This window comes from Prionailurus bengalensis, chromosome A1, assembly GCF_016509475.1.
Source record: "Prionailurus bengalensis isolate Pbe53 chromosome A1, Fcat_Pben_1.1_paternal_pri, whole genome shotgun sequence".
NCBI lineage: Eukaryota > Metazoa > Chordata > Mammalia > Carnivora > Felidae > Prionailurus > Prionailurus bengalensis.
The window spans coordinates 31,684,225-31,706,738 of record NC_057343.1 but is presented as its reverse complement, the minus strand read 5'-3'; the positions used below and the strand labels follow the sequence as shown (position 1 = coordinate 31,706,738).

General features: G+C 36.3%; 1 long non-coding RNA gene across 2 annotated transcripts; it reads left to right on the top strand.

Moving 5' to 3' along the window:
* Window positions 1–369: 369 nt before the first annotated feature.
* LOC122483265 lies at window positions 370–20,941 on the top strand. 2 transcript variants are annotated; one of them, XR_006297371.1, is made up of 4 exons: window positions 370–483; window positions 7,247–7,305; window positions 17,569–17,653; window positions 19,946–20,941. It is a non-coding gene; the product is annotated as an uncharacterized LOC122483265 (long non-coding RNA). The 2 variants fall into 2 exon arrangements; XR_006297370.1 differs by lacking the exon at window positions 17,569–17,653.
* The last annotated feature ends 1,573 nt before the right edge of the window (window positions 20,942–22,514 follow it).

Here is a 22,514-nt window from a genome sequence, read left to right as displayed (position 1 = left end):
ACTGAATCAGGCACCCCTTTTGCACCACTTCATATTCTTTCTGCCTCAACTGCACTTGTTTCCCAAATGTAAGGGTTCTAATAAACTTTATAAAAGCACAAACTCACAGTGCCTCACATGATGCTCTCACCCTGTGCCTGCCATTCTCAGGCTTCTCTATTTATGATAATGACAGACTCTACTTGGCACTCATGATAGAAGTGGACATAGTACAATATCGAAGCTGGATTGCCCACCAATGCAGTGGCAATGAGGACTTAATTGCTGGTGGTCAGTGAGGTTGTGATAAGCTTTGACATGTAGTGACATCATAATTACTGTGCTTTTGCCTGAGGTTAATTACGATGGCTTGCAGGTGACAGAGGAAGCATCATGAAAGGTAACCGTGGTGATTAAATGATATGGAGACGGTGGCATTTATAAATTGTGCTCTATGCTTATGACTGCATTAGAATATGATGGTCAGGAAAGCCAACTACTAAGGTAAGATATTCTGTGAAAAAGGGCAATTTGGAAGGAGACACTTCCAAATTGCCTCATTTCTTGCAGGCACAGGCCAAACTGCTTAAAACTGAACCCATTATTTACAAAGCTACAAAGAGCCTCAAAAGAAACTTAATATATAGCCTTGAAAAACCTCCAATGTCTAAGTCAGGGCTCTAATGGAGGCGGAAAAAAGTAGATCCAGGAGATTTCGATCCTTCATATAGGACTATTTGACTGGCTGAGCCCAAAACTCATGTGCTCTTCAAATCATCTGAACCTCTCAAGCCAGGAAGAACACTTCACCTTGAGTGACCTCTCTTCTCCCAAAGGCATGACCTCACTGGAGATTTTTTGTTCTGCTCAGATTCTACATTTCTACCCCTAGTGTTTCGGGTTTCATGACAAGGGTAAGGTCTTTGCAGAATCAGAGCTCTGAGAGAAAGAGCCCACATGTTGAAGGAATTTCAGGACCTAACTAAAATGTATCATCAGTAACCCTGTAAATACATTTGGGATTGAATCACGAGGCTGTTGCACCACGAGACAAAGAATTTAAGGCCTGACAGAAGTTTTATGAATGTGGGAGCATGTAAACAGGATTCAGAATCTAGAGGTCTGGCATGGAGACCTAAATTGGTCTTAATGTATTTTTGAATGGCTCTCTGAAACCTTGGAGGGACAATGAACCATGGTGAATTAGGAGAGAGATCCAGATATTTTTGGCAAATTATAAGGTGTACAGGAAGTCTAAAAAATATAAGAATATTAGAATTGAGGGTGCCTGGCTGGCTCAGTTGGTAGAGCATGCAACTCTTGATCTCGGGGTCATGAGTTCAAGCTCCATGTTGGGCATGGAGCTTATTTTAAAAAATAAAGCATACCAGAATTGATTTTTTATGAAAGATCCCATTTGAATAGGCACCATATGAATATGTTCTCTTGTGAGGATTCAGAATATATCCCTGGAGAAATCCAGTATCGAGTATACTAATGGAGGGAATGGAGGAGCTGGCATTTTTGAGAAGCACAGTGGTAACTGACCTTGGTAACCTGGAGTTACCTATAGTAGAGGGTAGAAAGCAAAAACAAAAACACCTTAGCATCCCTATCACTTAACTATCAGAGACAAAGGATCCATGATTGCTATAATAGGCATTAAAGCCACAATGACAATCAGTGTCTACATCCACACAGATCTGTGGCAGTGGCTAATAGATCATGGTATTACTAGGGTCAAGATAGATGAAAGACCAAACAGTTGGTACTCAACTTGTCTAGTAAAATACAACTGATAGCTGGTGAGTAGAGGTTGATGTCAGTTTCTATAATGGACAATTGAAGCCGCTCACTAGTTCATTGTCACAGAGTCCTTGAAGCAAAAAGCAGTAAATTCAGAAAGTGACATGAGGCTTAGGGTAAGATCAGAGTAAGGTTTCGCTGGGTAAAGGAAAATGTCTGGATTATTTAATAACAGGAACAGATTCTGAGCTGACACTGAGAAATAATATAGGTTATGATTAATGCTTCTTGTATGGCTACTAAATAATAATGTGTTAGCAGAAATCTTCTTTAACAACAAAAACACTATTGAATTTAGTTATTTAGTCAACGGTGACAATTTGATTGGTACTATCAATATATGTCACGTCCTTTCAAATGAACAAAATACCAAGAAGCACTGGTATAAAGATTACAGAGTTTTGTCCAATATGGGATCTACTGAAAACGCTTTAGGCTCAAATACAGATAATTTTTTTGAATTGAACATACTCAGCACTTTAAATTCATCTAGCTGGAACTTTAAGTATGATTTTATTTATGTTAAAATGAAATACTTGCTTCATTTCAGTACAGAGATTAATGTGTTTTCAGTTCAATTATTTTTCTATGTAGAAAGGATTATACATATTATTTACCTACATAACACTTTAATATGTGATAGACTACCACCTAAATGCAATGCATATATGGTATTATACATACAGTGTTATAAATACAGATTAGACATTCTCATCACACTACCCATCTTTTAAAAGTCTCAGTATAACAAGATTTGCTCTAGAGCTACATCGAAAATTTCATGCAGATAGACTATGATAAGTAAGACAGCTACATTTCAAAAGAGATTCATAATGAAGTTATTAGAAAGATGGACAAGAGGATTTTAGGCACAAAAAGTCAACAACATATTTTATCTAGTATATAATATGTTTGTTAGATAGATGCTAGATATGAGCAGTGGAAGAAATGTTCTGAGGAAACTTCATCCCTTGACCTGAAAAATTAGAGTCCCATGTCCTGGAAGGGGGAAGGGTAGAGTAGGCACTAAATTAGACATAAGCTGGAGGCAAGGATGGTGATAAATGGGTATCACCTTAGAATCCTGAGAGCACAACATCCTTGTGGCTTCTAAGACATGAGGGCTGACAGACCAAGAGCACAGTGGCAGAGTACGCAGTCTCCTCTTTCACCTCTTGCCCCAGGGTAACCCCTAGACTCATTGTAATGGATTTGCATGGGGGTTATTACCCACCCTCCATGGAGGAAGGTGGCCATGATGGTTCTGGTATAAACTTTGTAGAGCCAAAAACTCTCCCTCCCCACCTGTGGGAGGAGTGCCCCCAAATGATTGGAAGCAGCCTCCATTAGAGACCACTCTGTCTGTGACACAAGACCCTGCTCATGTAAAAGGAAAGAATCCTCTGGTGCTGTCTGCTCTCCCACCTTGTGGGAAAAAATTTTTTTTAAATATTTTTATTTATTTTTGAGCGAGAGAGAGAGAGACAGAGCATGAGCAGGGGAGGGGCATAGAGAGAGGGAGACACAGAATCTGAAGCAGGCTCCAAGCTCTGAGTGGTTAGCACAGAGCCTGACATGGGGCTCAAACTTGTGGAACATGAGATCATGACCTGAGCTGAAGTCACACTTAGCTCACTGAGCCACGCAGGTGGCCCTGTACTATCTTTAATAAAACACTTTTAACTTTGGGGAGCAATCTCTAACTCCTTACTGTGTGAGTGCCAAGAGCGAAGGCACACCCTTTTTGTGCTCACATGTTTACGTAATAATTTTATTTTTCCTTTGAAAATATCTCCTTCAGTAGCAATATTTTTACTTATTAAAAACAAACAAGTTTTAAATAGATAGGTGTTTATACAGCTTTAACTTAAGATTGTATAATTAATCATGTTGTTGAGAATATCAGAAATTTAAAAATAATAGTTTCTAAAAGTTACAAGTATCAATACATTCTTTAGCTCTGATGGAAGACATAAAGGCGTTTTTCCTCTTTGCTTAATTTAACTTATTTCTTAAAACACTTATTTTCCATTGAACAAGATATTTTACTTTGTTTATTATTTTAAAAACTCAAGTTCATCACTGCAAGCAGTAATAACATTTTGAGAAAGGAATTAACAATTTAACACTTTTAGCTCCTCTTACTACAAAGTAGTTTTTCCATAGAGATGTACATGCAACTTTGCCAACATAGTACATTCCTCAATTCCATAGGCTTTCCCTTGAATCTACTAGTTTCCTAAAATGGAACATGGGCAATACTTTCGAAGACAAATAGTTCTTTTCCCAAATGGCCCCAAGATGAATTTTGTGAATTAATCATTCAGTAAACAAATATTTACTCACCATCTTCTAAGTATTAGAAAAGCAACTTAGAGTGTAACAGACCAAACTGCTGATTTCAAGAAGTTCATATGTCTTTTAAATAATCTATTAAGACACAGTACTGGGGCTCCTGGGTGGATCAGTCTGTGGAGCGTATGACTTCGGGCTCAGATCATGATCTCACGGTTCAGTTCGTGAGTTTGAGCCCCATGTTGGACTCTGTGCTGACAGCTCAGAGCCTGGAGCCTGCTTTGGATTCTGTGTCTCCCTGCTCTCTCTGACCCTCCCCTGCTTGCACTCTGTCTCTCTCTCTCTCTCTCTCAAAAGTAAATAAACACTAAAAAATTTTTAAAGACATAGTGCTAAGTACAGATATATGCTAATAAAAGATAAAATGTAATGTGAGAGAGGGTGACTTGAGTAGCTGCTCTAAAAAGAACAATTACAAATGTCCTGAAAGGTGAGACCACTCCATGTGTTTAAGCACAGAAAAGCCAGGGTGGAGTACAGTGAATGAGAGACCGGGGAGAGAGGTGAGAGAGATACTCTTCACCAATAACACTTTGGGTTTTATTTTAAGTATGATGAAGATCGGCTGGAGAGTTTTAAATTGAAGGGTGGCATGATAAATTCAATCTACAGAAAGAGCAGAGGGACTAGAAGAGGGAAAATAAGAGTCATTAGCTCTCTTTGCATTTTATTAAGCCTTAAATGCTAGTTAGTTATCTGTCTTAGTCTGTTCAGGCTCCTACACCAAAATAACAACAGGGTAGCTTATCCATAGCATAAATTTATGTCCCACAGTTTTGGAAGTTGAAAGTCTAAGCTCAGAGCACCAGCATTGCCTGGTGAGGGGTCCCTTCCAGGTTACAGACTTTTCCTTGTGTTCTCATACAGTAGAAGGGGCAACGGACTTTCCTTGGGCTTTTTTAATAAGGATACTAATCCCATTTCCTTAAGATCTAATCACTTCCCAAAGGCTCCACCTCCTGATATCCTCACTTTGGGCATTAGTTGTTATTTTGTTTTGTTTTTTAAATTCATTTATTTATTTTGAGAGAGAGAGAGCAGGGAGGGGTGTAGGGAGGGAGACAGAGAATCCCAAGCAGGCTCCACATTGTTAGCACAGAGCCTGACTGCTGGACTTGATCTCATGAACCGTGAGATCATGACCTGAGCTGAAACCAAGAGTCGGACTTTTAACCCACCAAGCCACTCCGGCGCCCCTTGGACATTAGGTTTTAACATATAAATTTTGGGAGGACACAAACATTCAGACCATTGCATACTAGAAATGTTCAAATGGTAGGACTAACCTATGGAGAATAATATAACTGATTAGTAAAAATGGAGCAAAAGGTCATGATTAATTAGGAGTAGTGGTAAGTGCTCCTGAACCAATTGCATTTTGCTCAGAAAATATTATCAGTGAAGCTTTGACCTGAAAGTCCCATAAGACTCTCTGAACACTTTACTTAGTTCTAACTGTGGAGAACAAAGAGCCTCAAGGCATTTCATATTTGTGCTTTGCTTGTGAATGAAAATTATACTCACCTCTAAGTGTATTGAATGCCCAACAGAACTTCCCCAAAGATGTGGAACATAATGTAAGTGGTGAAGCCAGATAATAAGGTTGTGAACCAGATTCTTTACAAACCAAGGCTCCAAGAAATTGAATAACTCTCTTTGGTCCTAGGGAAATGCTGATACATTATGAGAGGAGTCTGAAGGATATTTAATGTACTTACTCTTGTTATGGAAATCCTTGACAAATTTTGAGAGCCAATATTTTTTGAAAATTGTATAGACGAATAAAAGATTGGTAAAAATATTATACAGATTTATATTTGAAATGAAAAATCAGAAGCCATAGTTGCATGTTTCTAAAATATGGATAATGACAGCAGTATTTTAAATCAAGTAACAGAAAACAACAAATATACCCCGGTCCCCACACCCCATCAAATATTTATAGAAATTAATCATAGAAATGTAGATTTGATATGTTTTGATCATCCCTAGAATTTATCATGTCATTAAATTGATTTCAACATATTTAATTCATGCAATATCATATATATGAAGGAAATTAAAAAAAAGATATGCTTTCTTAATTGATGGCATTAAGCTGAAGGGTATTTTGAACTCTACAATGGTAAGCAGTTCCAAATCAGAGCACTCTATAGTAAAAATGTGCTGTTGATGCCCATTTGTATGCCTGTTTTGTTGGCTTCATAAGGTGTTTCTCTTGAATTTACAATTGCCAACTTACTTATTTATAACTTTTCCACGCCTTTTAAAGCAATGTGCTACCCCACGAGGTTTGCTGTTTTTAAGCGCAGGTAGATTAAATGTTAAATTAGTCCATCACTAACTATAAAAGAGACTCATACTCACAGTACATGATGTCTTAAGGTCAAAAGCCAGGCACTATGAGACATTTTCAGAAAGATGAGAAACTTTTTCTGTTTATGTTAAAGCTCTTGGGTATCATTTCATATATTCTACAGGTTTCAATAAAGATGGTGTGTGAGTTACCTGTATGGGTTACCTGTGTGAGTTACTGAAGTAAACATTTTTTTTTTTTATGATTTGATACAAAGATCTTTCTTACGGTTTATCTGTAGTTCTATGTTTACCATTCTTATGCCATTGTGAATCTATATATCCTTTATTTCATCGCTCCCTTGGTGCTGCAGCTTATTTTTCAAGTTAAATAAAAACGCTAGCAAAGAAACAAAGAAAGTGCTGTAATCTTCTGACCCTCATGCTGACAGTTCCATATATTTTGAAGTAAATAAAGATATGGAATCAGGATTATGAAACAAGCATGCACTTCAGAGAGATGTTTCATAAATTTATTGCTTGACTGTGTAGCACAACTGTCATAGTTTTTGATGGACAAGGACATATATCTGGAAAATGAAACAAAGATAGTGGCTCACTGTAATTCAAAGATAATAACTACCAGAAGATACAATTGTTCAGCAAATGTGAGATTATTGGTTTCCTAGGGATTTATTAATTTGATGTATTTTAATCCATGCCTGCTGTAAAAGAAGAATATTGTCACTCAGATGATGGGGTCTCACTCATTTTGTAAATCGTTCTGATCATCTTTTTCATTTATATCTAGAATTCATCTGCAGTCGGAAAAGGCCTCTGCCACACAGCAGTCAGTCACCTACAATGAATGTAAGAGCCCACGTCCAGGCTTCAAATGTCACCACATTGCCATCTTACTGTGAATGACTGAAATTTACTTCCCGTTGTTAGTGGTGCTGAAAATTGCCATGGGTTTCTACAGTGTATAATGTATTGTCTAAACCGAAAACATTTCCCAGATTGAATTGACCTTTTAGAAAACAGCACTTTCATCCTCAAAATGCAGGACTGTTGCAATATTTTATTTAAAAAGGTTATTTAGTTATAAAACTTGGAAAAAGGGTAAGGAATTAGAACTGAGTCTATCTCTCCATATAATGTATTGCTGTGAAAAACCACAAAACAAAGACCACTGATTGCTGACCCACCCAAATGCTACTGAGAATAGTGCACTGGGAAAACCACATATTTCCTGTACCAACAGAAAAAAGCAATATAAGGAGTGAATGCCTTTTTTATTCTGTACTTTTAATTAGTTCCTCATTTTGTTATCAAAGGGGGAGTGGAACACTGTCAAGCCTATTGGACTACTCTAAACAGAACACAAGTCTTAGAAAACTTATCCACAAAGCAGGGTACTTCCTCATGGTCCTAACGTGAGAGAGAGGGAGAGACAGAGAGACAGAGGGGCAGAGAGAGACAGAGAGAGAGAGAGAAGGCATAATAAAAAACACATAGGAAGAACTATTAAGAATGTGTCAAAAACAATTATTTCACTAGATGGACAAGTAAGTAAAGAAGTTTGGCTAACCCAAGTAATTTAAATGAATCCAATTGTATGTGGTTTCCAAAAGAATTTTTAAAATATTTTAAATGCACTGAATATTTTAATATTGTTTACTTGTTTTAACTAGTTAAACTATTATTAAATGCCTTTGAATATTCAGAGGATACTTGAGAACTTCTCAGTACTTTAGTACATTTTAATAAACTTTTGATATTTTATAAACATTTTATAAACATAATGTACTTAGTACATTTTTATAAACATAACTGATATTGATCATCATAGTGCTAAAATTCCATTGTATTTCATTAGAGTTTCGATTTCAATCTTTTCAAAAGAATGAAAACACTCCCCTGCCTCATTCTTTGGATTGCATTTTGTTTGATCCTGTGCCCTACAGTGTCATGAATGCATTTGCATGACTATTAGGACTCTGGCTGTTATCCCTTTAGAGGCAAGAGTACACAATACCAATGCAAAATTGGTTATAATGCATATTGTTGGATGTTTTTTGGAGGTCATATTTCAATATCTTTTTTTTTTTAAGTTTACTTGTTTTTTTGGGGGGGGGGCAAAGAGAAGGAGAAAATCCCAACCAGGCCCTGCACTGTCAGCATGGAGCCCGATTCGGGCCTTGAACTCAGAACCGTGAGATCATGACCTGAACCAAAATCAAGAGTGGGAGGCTTAACCGACTGAGCCACCCGGGGGGGGGGGGGGGCCCTGGAAGTCATATTACAATATCTATCTAAATTCAATTGGATATATCATTTGAGATAGGCCTTCCACTTATCGAGATTTATTCTATGGAAGTATTCACATGCAAAAAAAGATTTGTGTACTAATAAGTTTATTTTAGCACCATATGATTTTAATGGTACCTTCGTGCTATTTAATACTATGGAGCCATTACAAAATAATCAGGTAGATTTATGGATGTTTACATAAAATATTTCTAAGATATATCCTAAAAATATGTATTAAGATATATTTTACATCCATTCCATGGAATACCACTCAGCAATAAGGAGGAATGAACTATTGATGTACACCACAACGTGGAGGAATCTTAAAATAAGTAGCTGAGTGAAAGAAACCAGGCACAAAAAGAGCGTATACAGCATGATTCATTTGTAGAAATGTACGGAAATGTTAATCATTAACATTTATAATGAAAGAAAGTAGAGCAGCAGTTCTGTAGAGTAGTGGGTTGAGGGATTGTAAAGGTTACAAGAAAACTTTTGAGGCTGCTAGAGATGTTCATTTTCCTGATTGTGGTGTGCACATAGGTTAAGACTGATCAAATTGTACTCTCTAAATGTGTGTGATCTATTGTACTTCAATTAAACCTCAGTAAGACTGAAAGCACAATCACATTAAGAAACCTAACACTTTAGGATGTTTAGCTGTAGATGCTTTCCCAGCTCCATTCCAGCAGAGGAGTCTTTGTCACTAAGGAAGCATATACGAAGGAATCTATTGGGTTTGGAAAATCGTATCATGAACCTTATGCATCCTTTAGTTAACTAGAAACTATAAATGATGGTTCAAAGCTTGATCTTGCCTGATAAAATGCATATAGTCAGATCTTGGTGGTAGGAGAGTTACTTATTTAGATCTATGGCTTACTCAGCTGCACAAGACAGGTTATCCTACATTGCTGTAGGAGAGCATGAACATGAATGGGATCTTACTTGGGAAAGCAAGCCCTTAGCTGGAAAAGATGGTGTCAATAGTCCTTTTATCAAATGGGGCGGATGTGGTTAGATTATAAAATAGCTTCATAAGTCCCATCAAAGAAATATTTGAATTTGATTATTGTTTGATGAGGCCCCTGAGTTCCCTAGATGTATTTACTAACTATAGATCCTGTCTTTCTAATACTATCAAACTATTCTGTGGCTTTCAAACTTTTTTTTTTATTTATTTTTTATTTTTTTATTTTTAAAAAAATTTTTTTTCAACGTTTATTTATTTTTTGGGACAGAGAGAGACAGAGCATGAACGGGGGAAGGGCAGAGAGAGAGGGAAACACAGAATCGGAAACAGGCTCCAGACTCCGAGCCATGAGCCAGCCCAGAGCCTGACGCGGGGCTCGAACTCAAGGACCACGAGATCGTGACCTGGCTGAAGTCAGACGCTTAACCGACTGCACCACCCAGGCGCCCCTCAAACTTTTTTTTTTTTAAAGCAATAGACCCTTTAATCAAGTGAAATCTCATTCAAAAGATTCACCTCAACCACTGCCTCTGCAATAGATAAATGATGAATCTTATGACCATATGTTTATTTTTAAGGTTATATTTTTAATCCTTGTAATGAATAATACAACTAGAGAATAATGGCCACATAGGGCCACACAGGGTTCACGGACTATTGTTGCTGATAATGTCAGTCATTTCTATATCTTGTTTGAATTGCAGTTTTGAGAAAACTGATTCATAGAGATAGGTAGTTTCCAATGGTATTTTTTTTTATCAGCACTCATTGAAAACTGAATATATTTTTCAATTAAACTGGTATAGATGCTTGAGAAAATAGTAACACATACTTGCTTCTAAGTAATTAAATCACTAATACCGAACAACTGATTTCATTATTTACCAGAAAAGTCAGACAAAAAGCACCAAAAATTTACAGTCATTCTTAAAATTATCCAATATGAGTGACACAATTCAATGGGCTGTACTTTTATGTGTTATTGCACAACTTTTACTCCATGGTAAGCACACGTAAAGCAGACACAGCTGAGCCTTGCTTAACATTTAACAGTGGTGCATGCATGTTGTAACTGTATTTTTACTTATATAATATTATGAGTTTATTCAAAAAACCTATTGCAATTGAGAAAGAAAAAAAAAAGTTGGATCAGAACAGAGTGATAAACTCAATAACCAGCGAAGCAACAAGAAGTTCAAATACACTAATCCAGATGGTAGAAAAGCTGTGGTAGACAGAATTTTAAGATAACCTCCAATAATCCATGCCCTTGTATAATCTCCTTTCCTGAGTATAGATAGAAACTTTCAATTACTTTTAACCAATAGAATATAGCAAAGATAATGGGCTATCAGTGTCACGCTTATGATACATCAAAGTGAAAAGGTTACAGGATATGAGTGGATATCTTTGTGGATATGAGTAATGTCTGACTAATTGACTTTAAGGCAATCAAAAAATTATCCTTGGTGGGTCTGACCCAATCAGGTGAAGATATCAGAATGCAGACTCTCCTGACAGTTTTGAAGAAAAAAGCCATCATAAGATATCCATCAGCAAGGACTAAGTTCTGCTAACAGCACATGAGCTTGGAAGATGATCTTGAGTGTCACATGAAACCCTATCCCCATCAGCACCTTGAATTCTAACAAGACCAGAGGGCCATTTAAGCCTTGCTCAGACTCCTGATCTACAGATGTTGTGGGATGATATGATAGGTTTAAACTACAAAACATGTAGTAATTTGTTATCCATCCAGCAATAGAAAAAATACGTATGTAGACACTGAAATATAGATATTCATAGATATAGATATCAAATATGGGCTTAAGCCAAAAAAACATTTCCTTTTTGCAAAGAGAATAATAGTACATGTTTATGTATATATCCATATAAATCTAATATAATGGTCCTCCAACATCTTGCTAGAAGAATAAAAATTCTTACAAATTTATAGGATGAGATATTACATTATTAGATTACTAAAATGACCAGAAAAACCTCCTTTGGAGGATGATTGACAAAGCCAGTTGTGTGATATTTAATTTGCATTATAATCAGTGCTTTTTTACAGAGTTTCAATGAAACTTATAGCTCATTCTGTGTATGTATTCTCATAAATTCTCTTTTTCCCATTCTCACCCTCCCTGAAACATATACACACACATATGCATGCACACACACATACACGTGCACACACACACACATTAATTAAATCTTCAGAGGAAAGTGTGAGATAGATGATGATGATGATGATGATGATGATGATGATTCGCTCCAATTTTTTTTTTTCAGTCACAGAGTTGAATCACTGACATTTAGGCAACTGCCTGAGATCACAGAACATGGAATAGCTGGTATTTAAAGCCAATCAAATACCATATGATCTCACTATATGTGGAATTCAAGAAACAAAACAAACCAGCAAAGGGGAAAAAGAAAGAGAAAGAGAGAGAGAGAGAGAGAGAGAGAGAGAGAGGCAAACCAAGAACGTGACTCTTAACTATAGAGAACACACTGATGGTTACCAGAGGGGAGGGTCCGGAGGTGGGGGGGGGGGGGGATAGGTGATGGGGATTAGGGAGTGTACTTGCTGAGGGAGCACCAAATATCTTATGGAAGTGTTGAATCACTATATTGTACACGTGAAACTAACATCACACTGTTAACTAACTGGAGTTTAAATAAACAGTAAAATACTACTACTACTACTACTACTAATAATAATAATAATAAAGCCAAACATTCTGCCTTCAAAGTAAAATAAATCTTTATGATTCATACTATTTTTACCTTCTGAATAAACATTTAAAATGTTGAAGAATTTGAAAGTTAATTGTGTTAATTGTGTTCTAACACATTTAATAAAGTGGATGATGGTGAGTACAATTGTTTTAGTCTAAACTTACATTGTAAACTCTAAAGAGTCTGATTTTCTTGACTCCCTTTTAAATTCATACTAACTACAAATGATAATTGATATTCTGGCCCAGTGTTGTCTCTCTAGGTTTACACTTGGCAAACACAGAATTAAAGACTTGACTGCAAGAAAAAAGAGCAGAGAATAGATCCCTTGTTGGCCTAACACTTGATCTATACTTAATTTTATACTTAAATTTGCTATGCCCCTCAAAAAAAACATACTGCCCAAAGCACCCCTCATCGTAAAAGCTTTTCAATAGAATTTAGTGGTCCCTAAAAGTCAGCAAATGAAAGCATTAAGACCACCCATGCTTCTCCAATAACATGCTGTTCTTTTAGCCTTTTCCCTATATTGAGGTTGTTTGAAACTGAACCACATAAAACACCAAATGTCATCATGGTGGATACAGAAAGAGAGAGAGAGAAATTAAAATGATCTATTATAAGATCATTAAAAGCTCTTGTATGGCAAGGGACAGAATATCACTGTCCCTTGACATACAAGATGTGAGAGAGAGGAGTAAGAGAGTTACATCTCCAATTATCTCATTCTATTCTATTCCAGTACTCAAATCCTAAGCCTGTCCTTATTTCTGGATACAAGTGAAGGAATTTCTGCATACAATTTTCACAGAGGACATGATAGGTTTTTGAAAAGATTCCATGATATGATAGGTTTGGAAGTCTTTTTTCCTAAATAATTATTTCCTAAATAAATGAAATCACATGGTGGGAAATAATCATATCCAAAACACTTTAGAAATCAAAAGGCACATCAGAGAACACGATTAATTAACTCTTTCAAGCCATTAGTTACCCTGTCACTGTTGAAGTGTTCCAAACAGCATAATCATCTACTCATGTTTCCTTTAGGGACTTGAAAATCAGAGAAGCATTAGTAAATTGAAAGGAAAACAAATTGATAATGATGAAGTACAGCACACAAAAAAAATGATGAAATGTTAAAAACTAGAGGGCAGTTTCTGTTTTATTCCATACACACAAAAAGGAATTTAAAGTGAAAATTCTAAGTGTTTGGAATCACACTTGACATCCCTTTTACTTCACAAGATGCTATTGTATGCTATATTGTTCAAGACTGCTTATATGCAAAAATCTTTTAAGTACATCTTTGTTAGGCACACTGTTTTGGGTGTTGATGCTTTTATGAGTGTAGGTGTTATCTCTCAACAATTTTAAAGCTTTCTAAGGGCAGGGAAAATGGTCTCTGTATCTGTGATTATCCCAGTACCCTGCACAGGGCTTTGCATACAGAGAAGCTTAATCATTAAGTATGTACCTGTTATTGGCTGGCTTACATTTATCTTCTATATCCATTTGACCTTCCATAGGCACAACATCTGATAACTGGCCTAGCACCTTTATGTTTCAGGAAATTTCAATCCTTAGTATACAGTTCCATCAACTCATAAAAAAGCATTCACATTAAACCAGAACGAGGTATGAACACTTGAATCCTTCCAGTCTGCACTCTCGTGCTTCTGGAGAAATGCTTCTAATCTAAGCTTCTCCAGCAGAGCCCAGGACTCATGTCCAACACCAGCAATATACCCTCTTCCAGACTGTTATGCTCTGCAGTTACCATTAATTTATTTCAAGGCCAGACAATCGTTACTGCTGCAGACAAAAAGGTGCCCATCTTACCAGATAAAAAAACCTTCTAACTTAGTGTAAAGAGTGTGTTTATATTACTGACAAAAAATAATTTCCATTAATGCATCATTTTAACTTGTTTTAATATTTTTATTTCAAAATTACAGAAATTATTTAAAAAGGAATACACACTATCGAATAATTGCAAAGTTAGAAAAATTTTCATAAAGACCACTACCTTTTTCTACTTTATTTCAGTCTCCTTTTAAATTAGGAGTATGCTAAATCTTAAAGAGAGAAGTGCAGGATGAATATCATTCTGCCTTTCTAGAACCAGATGTAAATCTCTAAACCATAATATTAAGAAGAAAGCTATTTTATAAAAAGTTTCAGTGGGGCATACCAAAGTAACATTTAGTTTTCTAAAATTACAAGGATAAATGGGACAAATTTGCATTTCATACAAGAGACACGAAAAAGCAGGGCATTCTGTTGTCTTTTATTCTTCCCACTTTACCCTGAGATATGCTGGCACTTTATTTATGTATTTATTTAATATTTTTTAAAGCTGAAAGACAGCAGTATGAATAAATTTTAAAAAATACAGCAGCCAATGAATTTTATTATAAGGAAGAATTATTTCTGTTTTCTAGAGCTTTTTAAAAAGGTTAGTTAATATTTACAAAGCAAGAGTTTAATGAATTATAGATAACAGGAGAACAGCAATTTAAGTGAAAAAGACCACCAGTTTAGGAGGAACAAGTTCAAGATGAAGCCTCATTCTAGATCAGATAAATAAGCCCAAAGGTAAGTATTCAAAAAGATTGTTGCCTTCATTCCCTTAGAAAATATTTTTTTTTTTTTTAAATTTTTTTTTTCAACGTTTTTATTTATTTTTGGGACAGAGAGAGACAGAGCATGAACAGGGGAGGGGCAGAGAGAGAGGGAGACACAGAATTGGAAACAGGCTCCAGGCTCCGAGCCATCAGCCCAGAGCCTGACGCGGGGCTCGAACTCCCGGACCGCGAGATCGTGACCTGGCTGAAGTCGGACGTTTAACCGACTGCGCCACCCAGGTGCCCCAGCCTTAGAAAATATTTTAATACTCCTATTATTTTCTAAGTCCCAGCCAATCTCTTTTCTAGTATAACATGAATAAAATTTTTCCTTGCTAATTTTACTTCCATTAAATTAAATGCATTCTATCCTTCCTTTCTGCTTCAAAGAATCATTGACACCTCTATTAGATGATAAAAGAACTAAGTTGTGCTACTCAAATTTTCACCAACTCTTATTTCTCTTATTGGAATTGTAAAAACTAAAATGTTTCTAAAGGAGAAAAAAATACAGTACTTATAATATTTTGGCAGATCAACATTACTAGGATCTATTATTATAATTTTACCACTTGGACCATACCTTGTATCATCCTCACTGCTCTATACAGCTCTGAATAAATGTTCTTATCTCATCTGTGCTCTTCTACCTGTGACCTAGACTGAACTCTCAAATCCCTTATTCTTTCCTAAATTTACATCTGCCTCCTATCCTAATTTTGACTCTCTCTAGGATGTGGGAAACCTGACAGTAAATCATTTAGCGTCCCTTCAGGGGAATCTCAGACAAGTCTTAAGGAGTCAGGTGGAGATGTACTGCAATAGAGGAGCAAATAATAATATTTAATAATGTACGACTGGGATAGTAAGATAATATTTGAACATAAAGTGACTGGGGGGGCAGTCTATCTAAACCATGAATTAACATTTTCCATATCCTCTTCCTGTGTTTATTTGCAGGTTGGCAGAAGCTTCATTATGGAATTGTAGGGGTTTTTTTCTTACTGTTTGATGTAATGTTTTATGAAAACATTACTTTGTAATCAGACTCACAGCTGCATACTATTAATTTATGTAATAAGTAAACATAAGACTATCAAAGCCAAAAATAAATTTATGTATCATATTTAATTGATTTCTTCTGCAACTTACCTATAGCTCTTTAAATTAATAATCCAGATATTAGACCTTCATATCATATTCTAAGACTGAATCAAATGAAAATTTCATTTCACCTCTTTCTCTTACCTCAACATACTCTCTACAAGCCTGTTTCCCAACCTGTGGAATAAGCAAGATAAGATGACAGTTCCCTCTGGAGTGTATCAACACACGCCAGAGCAATAAAAACTCTGATAGCAAAGATTAAGGTTTCTGACCCCAATTGTGGCATCTTAGCCTTTTAGAGAGCCACTGGAGAATGGCTTTGAACCTGCCCTCACTATCTCACTCTGTCTCCTCGGTGCACACGGCATTCCACAAACATTTTGAAACTACAAAATCTCTCTTTCAGAATGGAGCTCTAGGGATGATTTAAATCTTTTGACCCACTGGCAAATTTCTCCATCCTGGAGGATTAATTGACCGTTCAATCGATAAAGTTTTGAAGACTTGAGGGAAACTAACAGATGTCCATATGGAGCACATAGAGAGCATATTAAAGGGAAAAATGTAGGTTCTTATTTAAAAGAGGTTACAATTGAATCATGGAAATATATGATACATACAATCAGAATAGATATCATATTAAGAATTAACCGACTGTTGACATATTCATCAATTTCCTGTTGAATTTAAGATACTACGTTAGGTACAAAGGTGGATTAGGCAGACAGCCTTCTTCCATGGATCTTTGCATTAGAAATAGGATATGGATAATCATGTATAGGATAGAATATAGTCAATGCTAAGTGGCATAAAAAAGGTATGAGAGGCACATAGCCAGCTCAGTCAGTAGAGCATGCAACTCTTGATCTCAGGGTCATGAGTTCAATGCCCATGTAGGGTACTTAGTTAAAAAAAAAAGTAAGAATTGGCATCATGGAAGATCACAAGAAAAAACAATTATTTTCACAAAGAAAAATCAAGCAAGGCTTCCTAGAGAGAGTAGAATTTGAACAAGATTTGAAGAACTGAAAGGACTTAACTATGGGATATGGATAAAGAAAAAACACTCACAAAGAGAAAAACAAAATGTGGTAGGAATAAAAAGGGCTTGAATGCCAAGAGTTTTATCTTAATTCTGCAGAACAGGATTTCCAAAACTGTTGTGTAAAAGAACAATCAATGTCCGTTGAGATGAAAATGGATATTCCCTCACAAATAAATAGAGGATTCTCTAGAAGAATTACATTGTGAAAGATCAAATACTCTGTAGATCAAGAGATCAACAGAGCTAGGGAACATGGAGCAAAAAGTATTATGATGACCACTACGACCACTGCCACCACCAACATGGTTGTCTCTCCTAAGCAGAAGCTGAATCCAGTGGACTGTGACGGTGAGACACTGCTGGGTTACAAGTAAGAAAGAAGCCTGAGTGATGCTGTATCTTGGAAAGGTAACCAGGAGTATTTCATATAAAAACCAGAGTAGATTGGGTGATTTTTTTTTCTAAAATAGAGGCTGCATCGTGTCATTTTTCTGATTAATACTTTGCAGTGGCTTCTCAACTCAGAGTAGACCAACATCCTTATTCTGACCTTTAAGGGTCTAGGTCTAATTTATACTATCTACTGATCTTTGTCACCTGTTCTTTCTCTCTTTCACTGTCTCTCTTTCTCTCAAAAATTCTTCTCCACCCACACTACTCTTTTAACACAGAGAGCACACTTATACTCTGCCCTGCTATTCCTGTTCCAAGCAACACCATCTCTCAGATTTATGCATGTCTCACTCCCTCATTTCCCTCAAGTGTCTGCTCTAATTCCCTTAACTTTATTATAAATAACCACTCCATGGTAACTTTCATCCAACTTTCAATCCTCCTACCCTGCTCAATTTGTATTTACCACTTTTACCACCCTAGACTATATATTATACATCCATGTACTCTACATTTGTTTATGTATTTGCTGTGTTTCCTCCACTTGACTGGCTGTCCCAAGAAAAAAGAGACAGAGCAACTTATGCATTCCCAGTACCTAGAATAGTGCCAGGCATGTAGTAGTTACTCAATAAATAGGTATAGAAAGAAGCAAATGGAGAGAAAACTAGAGGTGTGGAGACTGGTTAGAAAGTGTTTTGTAATAGTGAATGTGAAAGACTTTAAGGGCTAAAACTTGGGAACAGAGTAGACAGGAGAAATTAACACTTAACTCCAGTTATTTCAGGCATGGATCATAGTGGAAAGGGACGGGCTGTGAAGGCAGGTGGTTTTTGGTTCACATCCTAGACTCCCAACTTAGTTGTGTGGCCATATGCAAAACGCTTCATCTCTCTGCACCTCAATGTTCTCCCCAATGGAAAAGGGAAAATGCCCCCTTTTCAAATTGCTATAAGTTATACAGATATTGAATGTTTAAAGTATGGCCTTGGTGATAGCAGTGATATCTTCCAGTGCCACATATTTCAACATATTTTAAAAATAGGATTAGATGGTTTATCTGTATGGAGTCTCCACATGGAGATTTTTTAAATACTATTTTTAAATTAAAAAAAATTTTTAAGTTTATTTATTTAATTTTGAGAGAGAGACAGAGAGAGTGAAAGAGAAAGAGAGAGAAAGAGAGAGAGGAGGGCAGAGAGAGAGGGAAAGAGAGAATCCCAAGCAGGCTCCACACTGTCAGCACAGAGCCTGATGTGGGGCTTAAACTCACAAACCGTGAGACCATGACCTGAGTGGAAATCAAGAATTGGATGCTTAACCGACTGAGCCACCCAGATGCCCCTCCACAGGGAGATTTTAAGTTGTGCAAAATAATGCATACCCTTTATAACTTTTCTATTGTACAATATTCTTAGTATGGCCCTGTTGCCATTTTTCACAGGATACTGAAAATAATGTAATAATAAAAACTCCCATTTCTTGGGGCGCTTGGGTGGCTCAGTTAGTTAAGCATCCAACTTCAGCTCAGGTCATGATCTCACAGTTCTTGAGTTTAAGCCCCACATCAGGCTCTCTGCTATCAGCAAAGAGCCCACTTTGGATCCTCTGTCCCCCTCTCTCTCTGCCCCTCCCCTGTTTGTATTCTCTCTCTCTCTCCAAAATAAACATTAAAAAAACTCTTATTTCTTGAACATGCATGATCCGATTTTAATACTGACCAAACATTATGAAGTATATTTATATCTAATATGTTTACTATATTAGAAAGCAGGCTCAGAGTGACAAAGTAATTTGTCCATGGTCACACAGCACATAAACGAAAGAACTGAAATTCCAATTAAAAACTTTTTGGAAAACAAATTCATCTCATGCTGTTCATGCTATTTTCATATACCTACTATGCCACTTTATAGTTCCCAAATTGATAGCATTTCCCCCAAGTGAGGTCTCTGTCTTATAATAAGTTCTCAAAACTACAGCTTTCCCTTTGCTTACCACGTTTTATACCACATACCTAAAATGGTTATTCATGTTGCCTCTTTCTTTGCAGACTTCTAATGACTGCCTACTACACCTTGATCCAAAAATAAATGTTAGATTATGACCTTTGAGTGTTTACTCCAAATTGTCGTTTCTCCTTCTTATTTACCATCTAAGTTTATGACCCTTGACGCACAGCTCTCCAAACGTTTCTGCAGCTCAGAACCAGTGGCTCTCAAAATGCAGATGGGCTTAAGTAAAGAAGCATAAATTAACATAACTGGAAGATTTTTTAAGTCAAATTTCCAACCTATTTCTTCACAGACATTCCCAGGCCTCGGGCTTCAAGCATGAGTATTTTGGAAACCTCTCCAGCGACTTGGATATACTCCTCACTGCACACCTCATGGCTAGAGGGACCATCTGGGAGAGGAAGGTTTTTTAGTTTTCTCCTCGGTATCATCTGTGCCTAGCATGATACCCATGTGGTGGTAGCATGAAAGCAAATGATGTCCTCTTTCGCTTGGCAAGAGAGAAACAGAAGAGAGAGAAAGGAAACAAAGCTCTCACCTGTAAGACAGGAAGACTCATTAATGGATGAATTAGAACTAGACTTGAGTCTAAAAGAAAATTTTATGTGCATATACAACTTCAGAAGGGGGGACAGTTTTCTAGGAAATAGCATGCACAAAATACATACAGATTGAGATAACTATTCCATAAAGAATAGGGAAGAAATTCGTGTGATGGAAAAGTTAACAACACATGTACATTTTATTAATTTAAATAGGCATGTTGGTACCAAGTATAGCTTTTCTGCCATTCCTTTTTCTAGTTCAGATGCAGCATCATGAGATTTGAAGCTGGATGATTCCACATTCTAAATGTTTACAAGCTAAAATACTTTAAAGAAATTCACATTTTTCATGCTACAGTGTATTGATTTCTATCTCAATGAAAGGTAAAGCTAACTATTTACTAACTACCTTCTTCCACAAAGCTGATCTTTCTTGTCTTTAGATGATTCTGTATGTTTTGTCTGTCTGAATTGGCTCCCACTCACCTGGTCTCTTACTACAGAATTCAGCAAAGGCTTTACCTCCTCAGTAATTTGCCCCTGATCACTGTACCTTGGATTAAAAGTCTCTTATACTCTAATAGCATCACATCATTTACCCCCATTACACTAAATTATATATTGTATTACAATTATATATTGTAAAGCAATTGCCAGTTCACTTATGTGCCTCAGCCATTAAGCAATACTCTACTTGAGCTTAAGACATTGGTTTTATTAAATCTGAATCACTCATTTTACTACTCAATGCATAGTACTTTCAATTGCAGGCACCAATTTTGAGGAGAGCTCAGTATCCGTAGTTTAAAAATCAAACCTAAAATCTTGTTGCCATGGGTTAAAGATAATGGGAATCTTGCTGAAGGAAAATTGTGGGAAATTAGTCCCACTCTGTTAAATAGAGATGTCAGAGAGACATCTCTCTGATGTAGCCATCTGCTTTGATAAAGGAGTTGAGAACATTCTTGAATATATTTTTTAGAGATATAAGAAATAGAATATACAAACAAAATTTTAACGTTCATTCTCAATTTCTACTTATATTTTAATGTTAGCTTTTTTTCAAGGAGCTAAATGGTTTTTTTTCTTTTCTTATCATAAAACATACATATTCATCTAAATTTATTCAATGTTTATTAAGAAGATATTATGCAGATCGATTGTGAGAGCGCTCATCTTTAGATGAACAATTCTTCCATGTTACAAGAGGATCCAGAAACTCATGAAACAAATTTATACAAATTATTTGAGATAAAATTTGTCTCAAAAAGAAAATACATTTTTTCATTTAGTTTAAGAAACAAAACAAGATCAATGAGCCACACGGATACATCATCCTGAGTGTCTCTGAAGGGTGATATGCAAGTTACACACAATGCATTGCTGTCTTTAGGCTTAGTGTTTATTTCTTGACACTTTTCTTTCTGAACAGTTTTAGTTCCCTATTTAATAATACTATTGGAGCCTGTTACAGCATATGGATGTTGAATTAAGTTTGTCTTATTATGGCATCTAATTTGATACAGAGACTTTAAATAAACTTTTATTTATTTTATCAGAGAAAAAGAGGTATAATACAGAGCCTCCCCAGCCACCAAGCCCACCTCCAAGGAAATACTGCGGATTAGTACTCACTTGGTTAAAGTCAATTACAGGGGCAGCAGTTTATATGCAGGAAAGTGCCAAGCTCTAATAAAGGCACTTCCTAGGTATGATAATTATAAAATTAGATGAAAACATTTATTAGGTTCACAGCAAATCCTTTATGAAACAGAAGATACTGGTGCTGAAACACAGCCAGATTTGGTAACAGCATGCAAACAACCTTCAGAGTCAAAAATCATTCAAAAATGTCTAATCCCATAACTGTATCAAAGCTGGCAGGTGCTCACTACACAGAACATTAATTTGGGAGATTTAGAGGGGATTTTAAAGATAACCTTCTGTGCCAAATATGTTAAGAGCAATGTGTCTCAGGATAAAAATACTGAATATTTCATAATCTATAAGAAGGATGAAGATACAAAATGTGAGCGAGAGGATATTTTCAACCCCTGAGTAAATTATACAGTGTTCATTAGGCTTCTCTGTTTATACCGGTGGCGGGGATCTGTGCAAGAGCATGCAAATAAAATCACAATTGTTTCAGTTTGTATATAATAAAATCACAATAATCAGAAGGGTGGATCACAACCTGAAGGTGTTTCGTGTACAACAGTAAAAGCACAGTCCTAAGAAGTAGTAAGGAACATCTTTGATAAGGACTTTGAAGGGCAATGTTGGTAAAATCTTCTGTTCTTGCATCCTGAGTTTCTC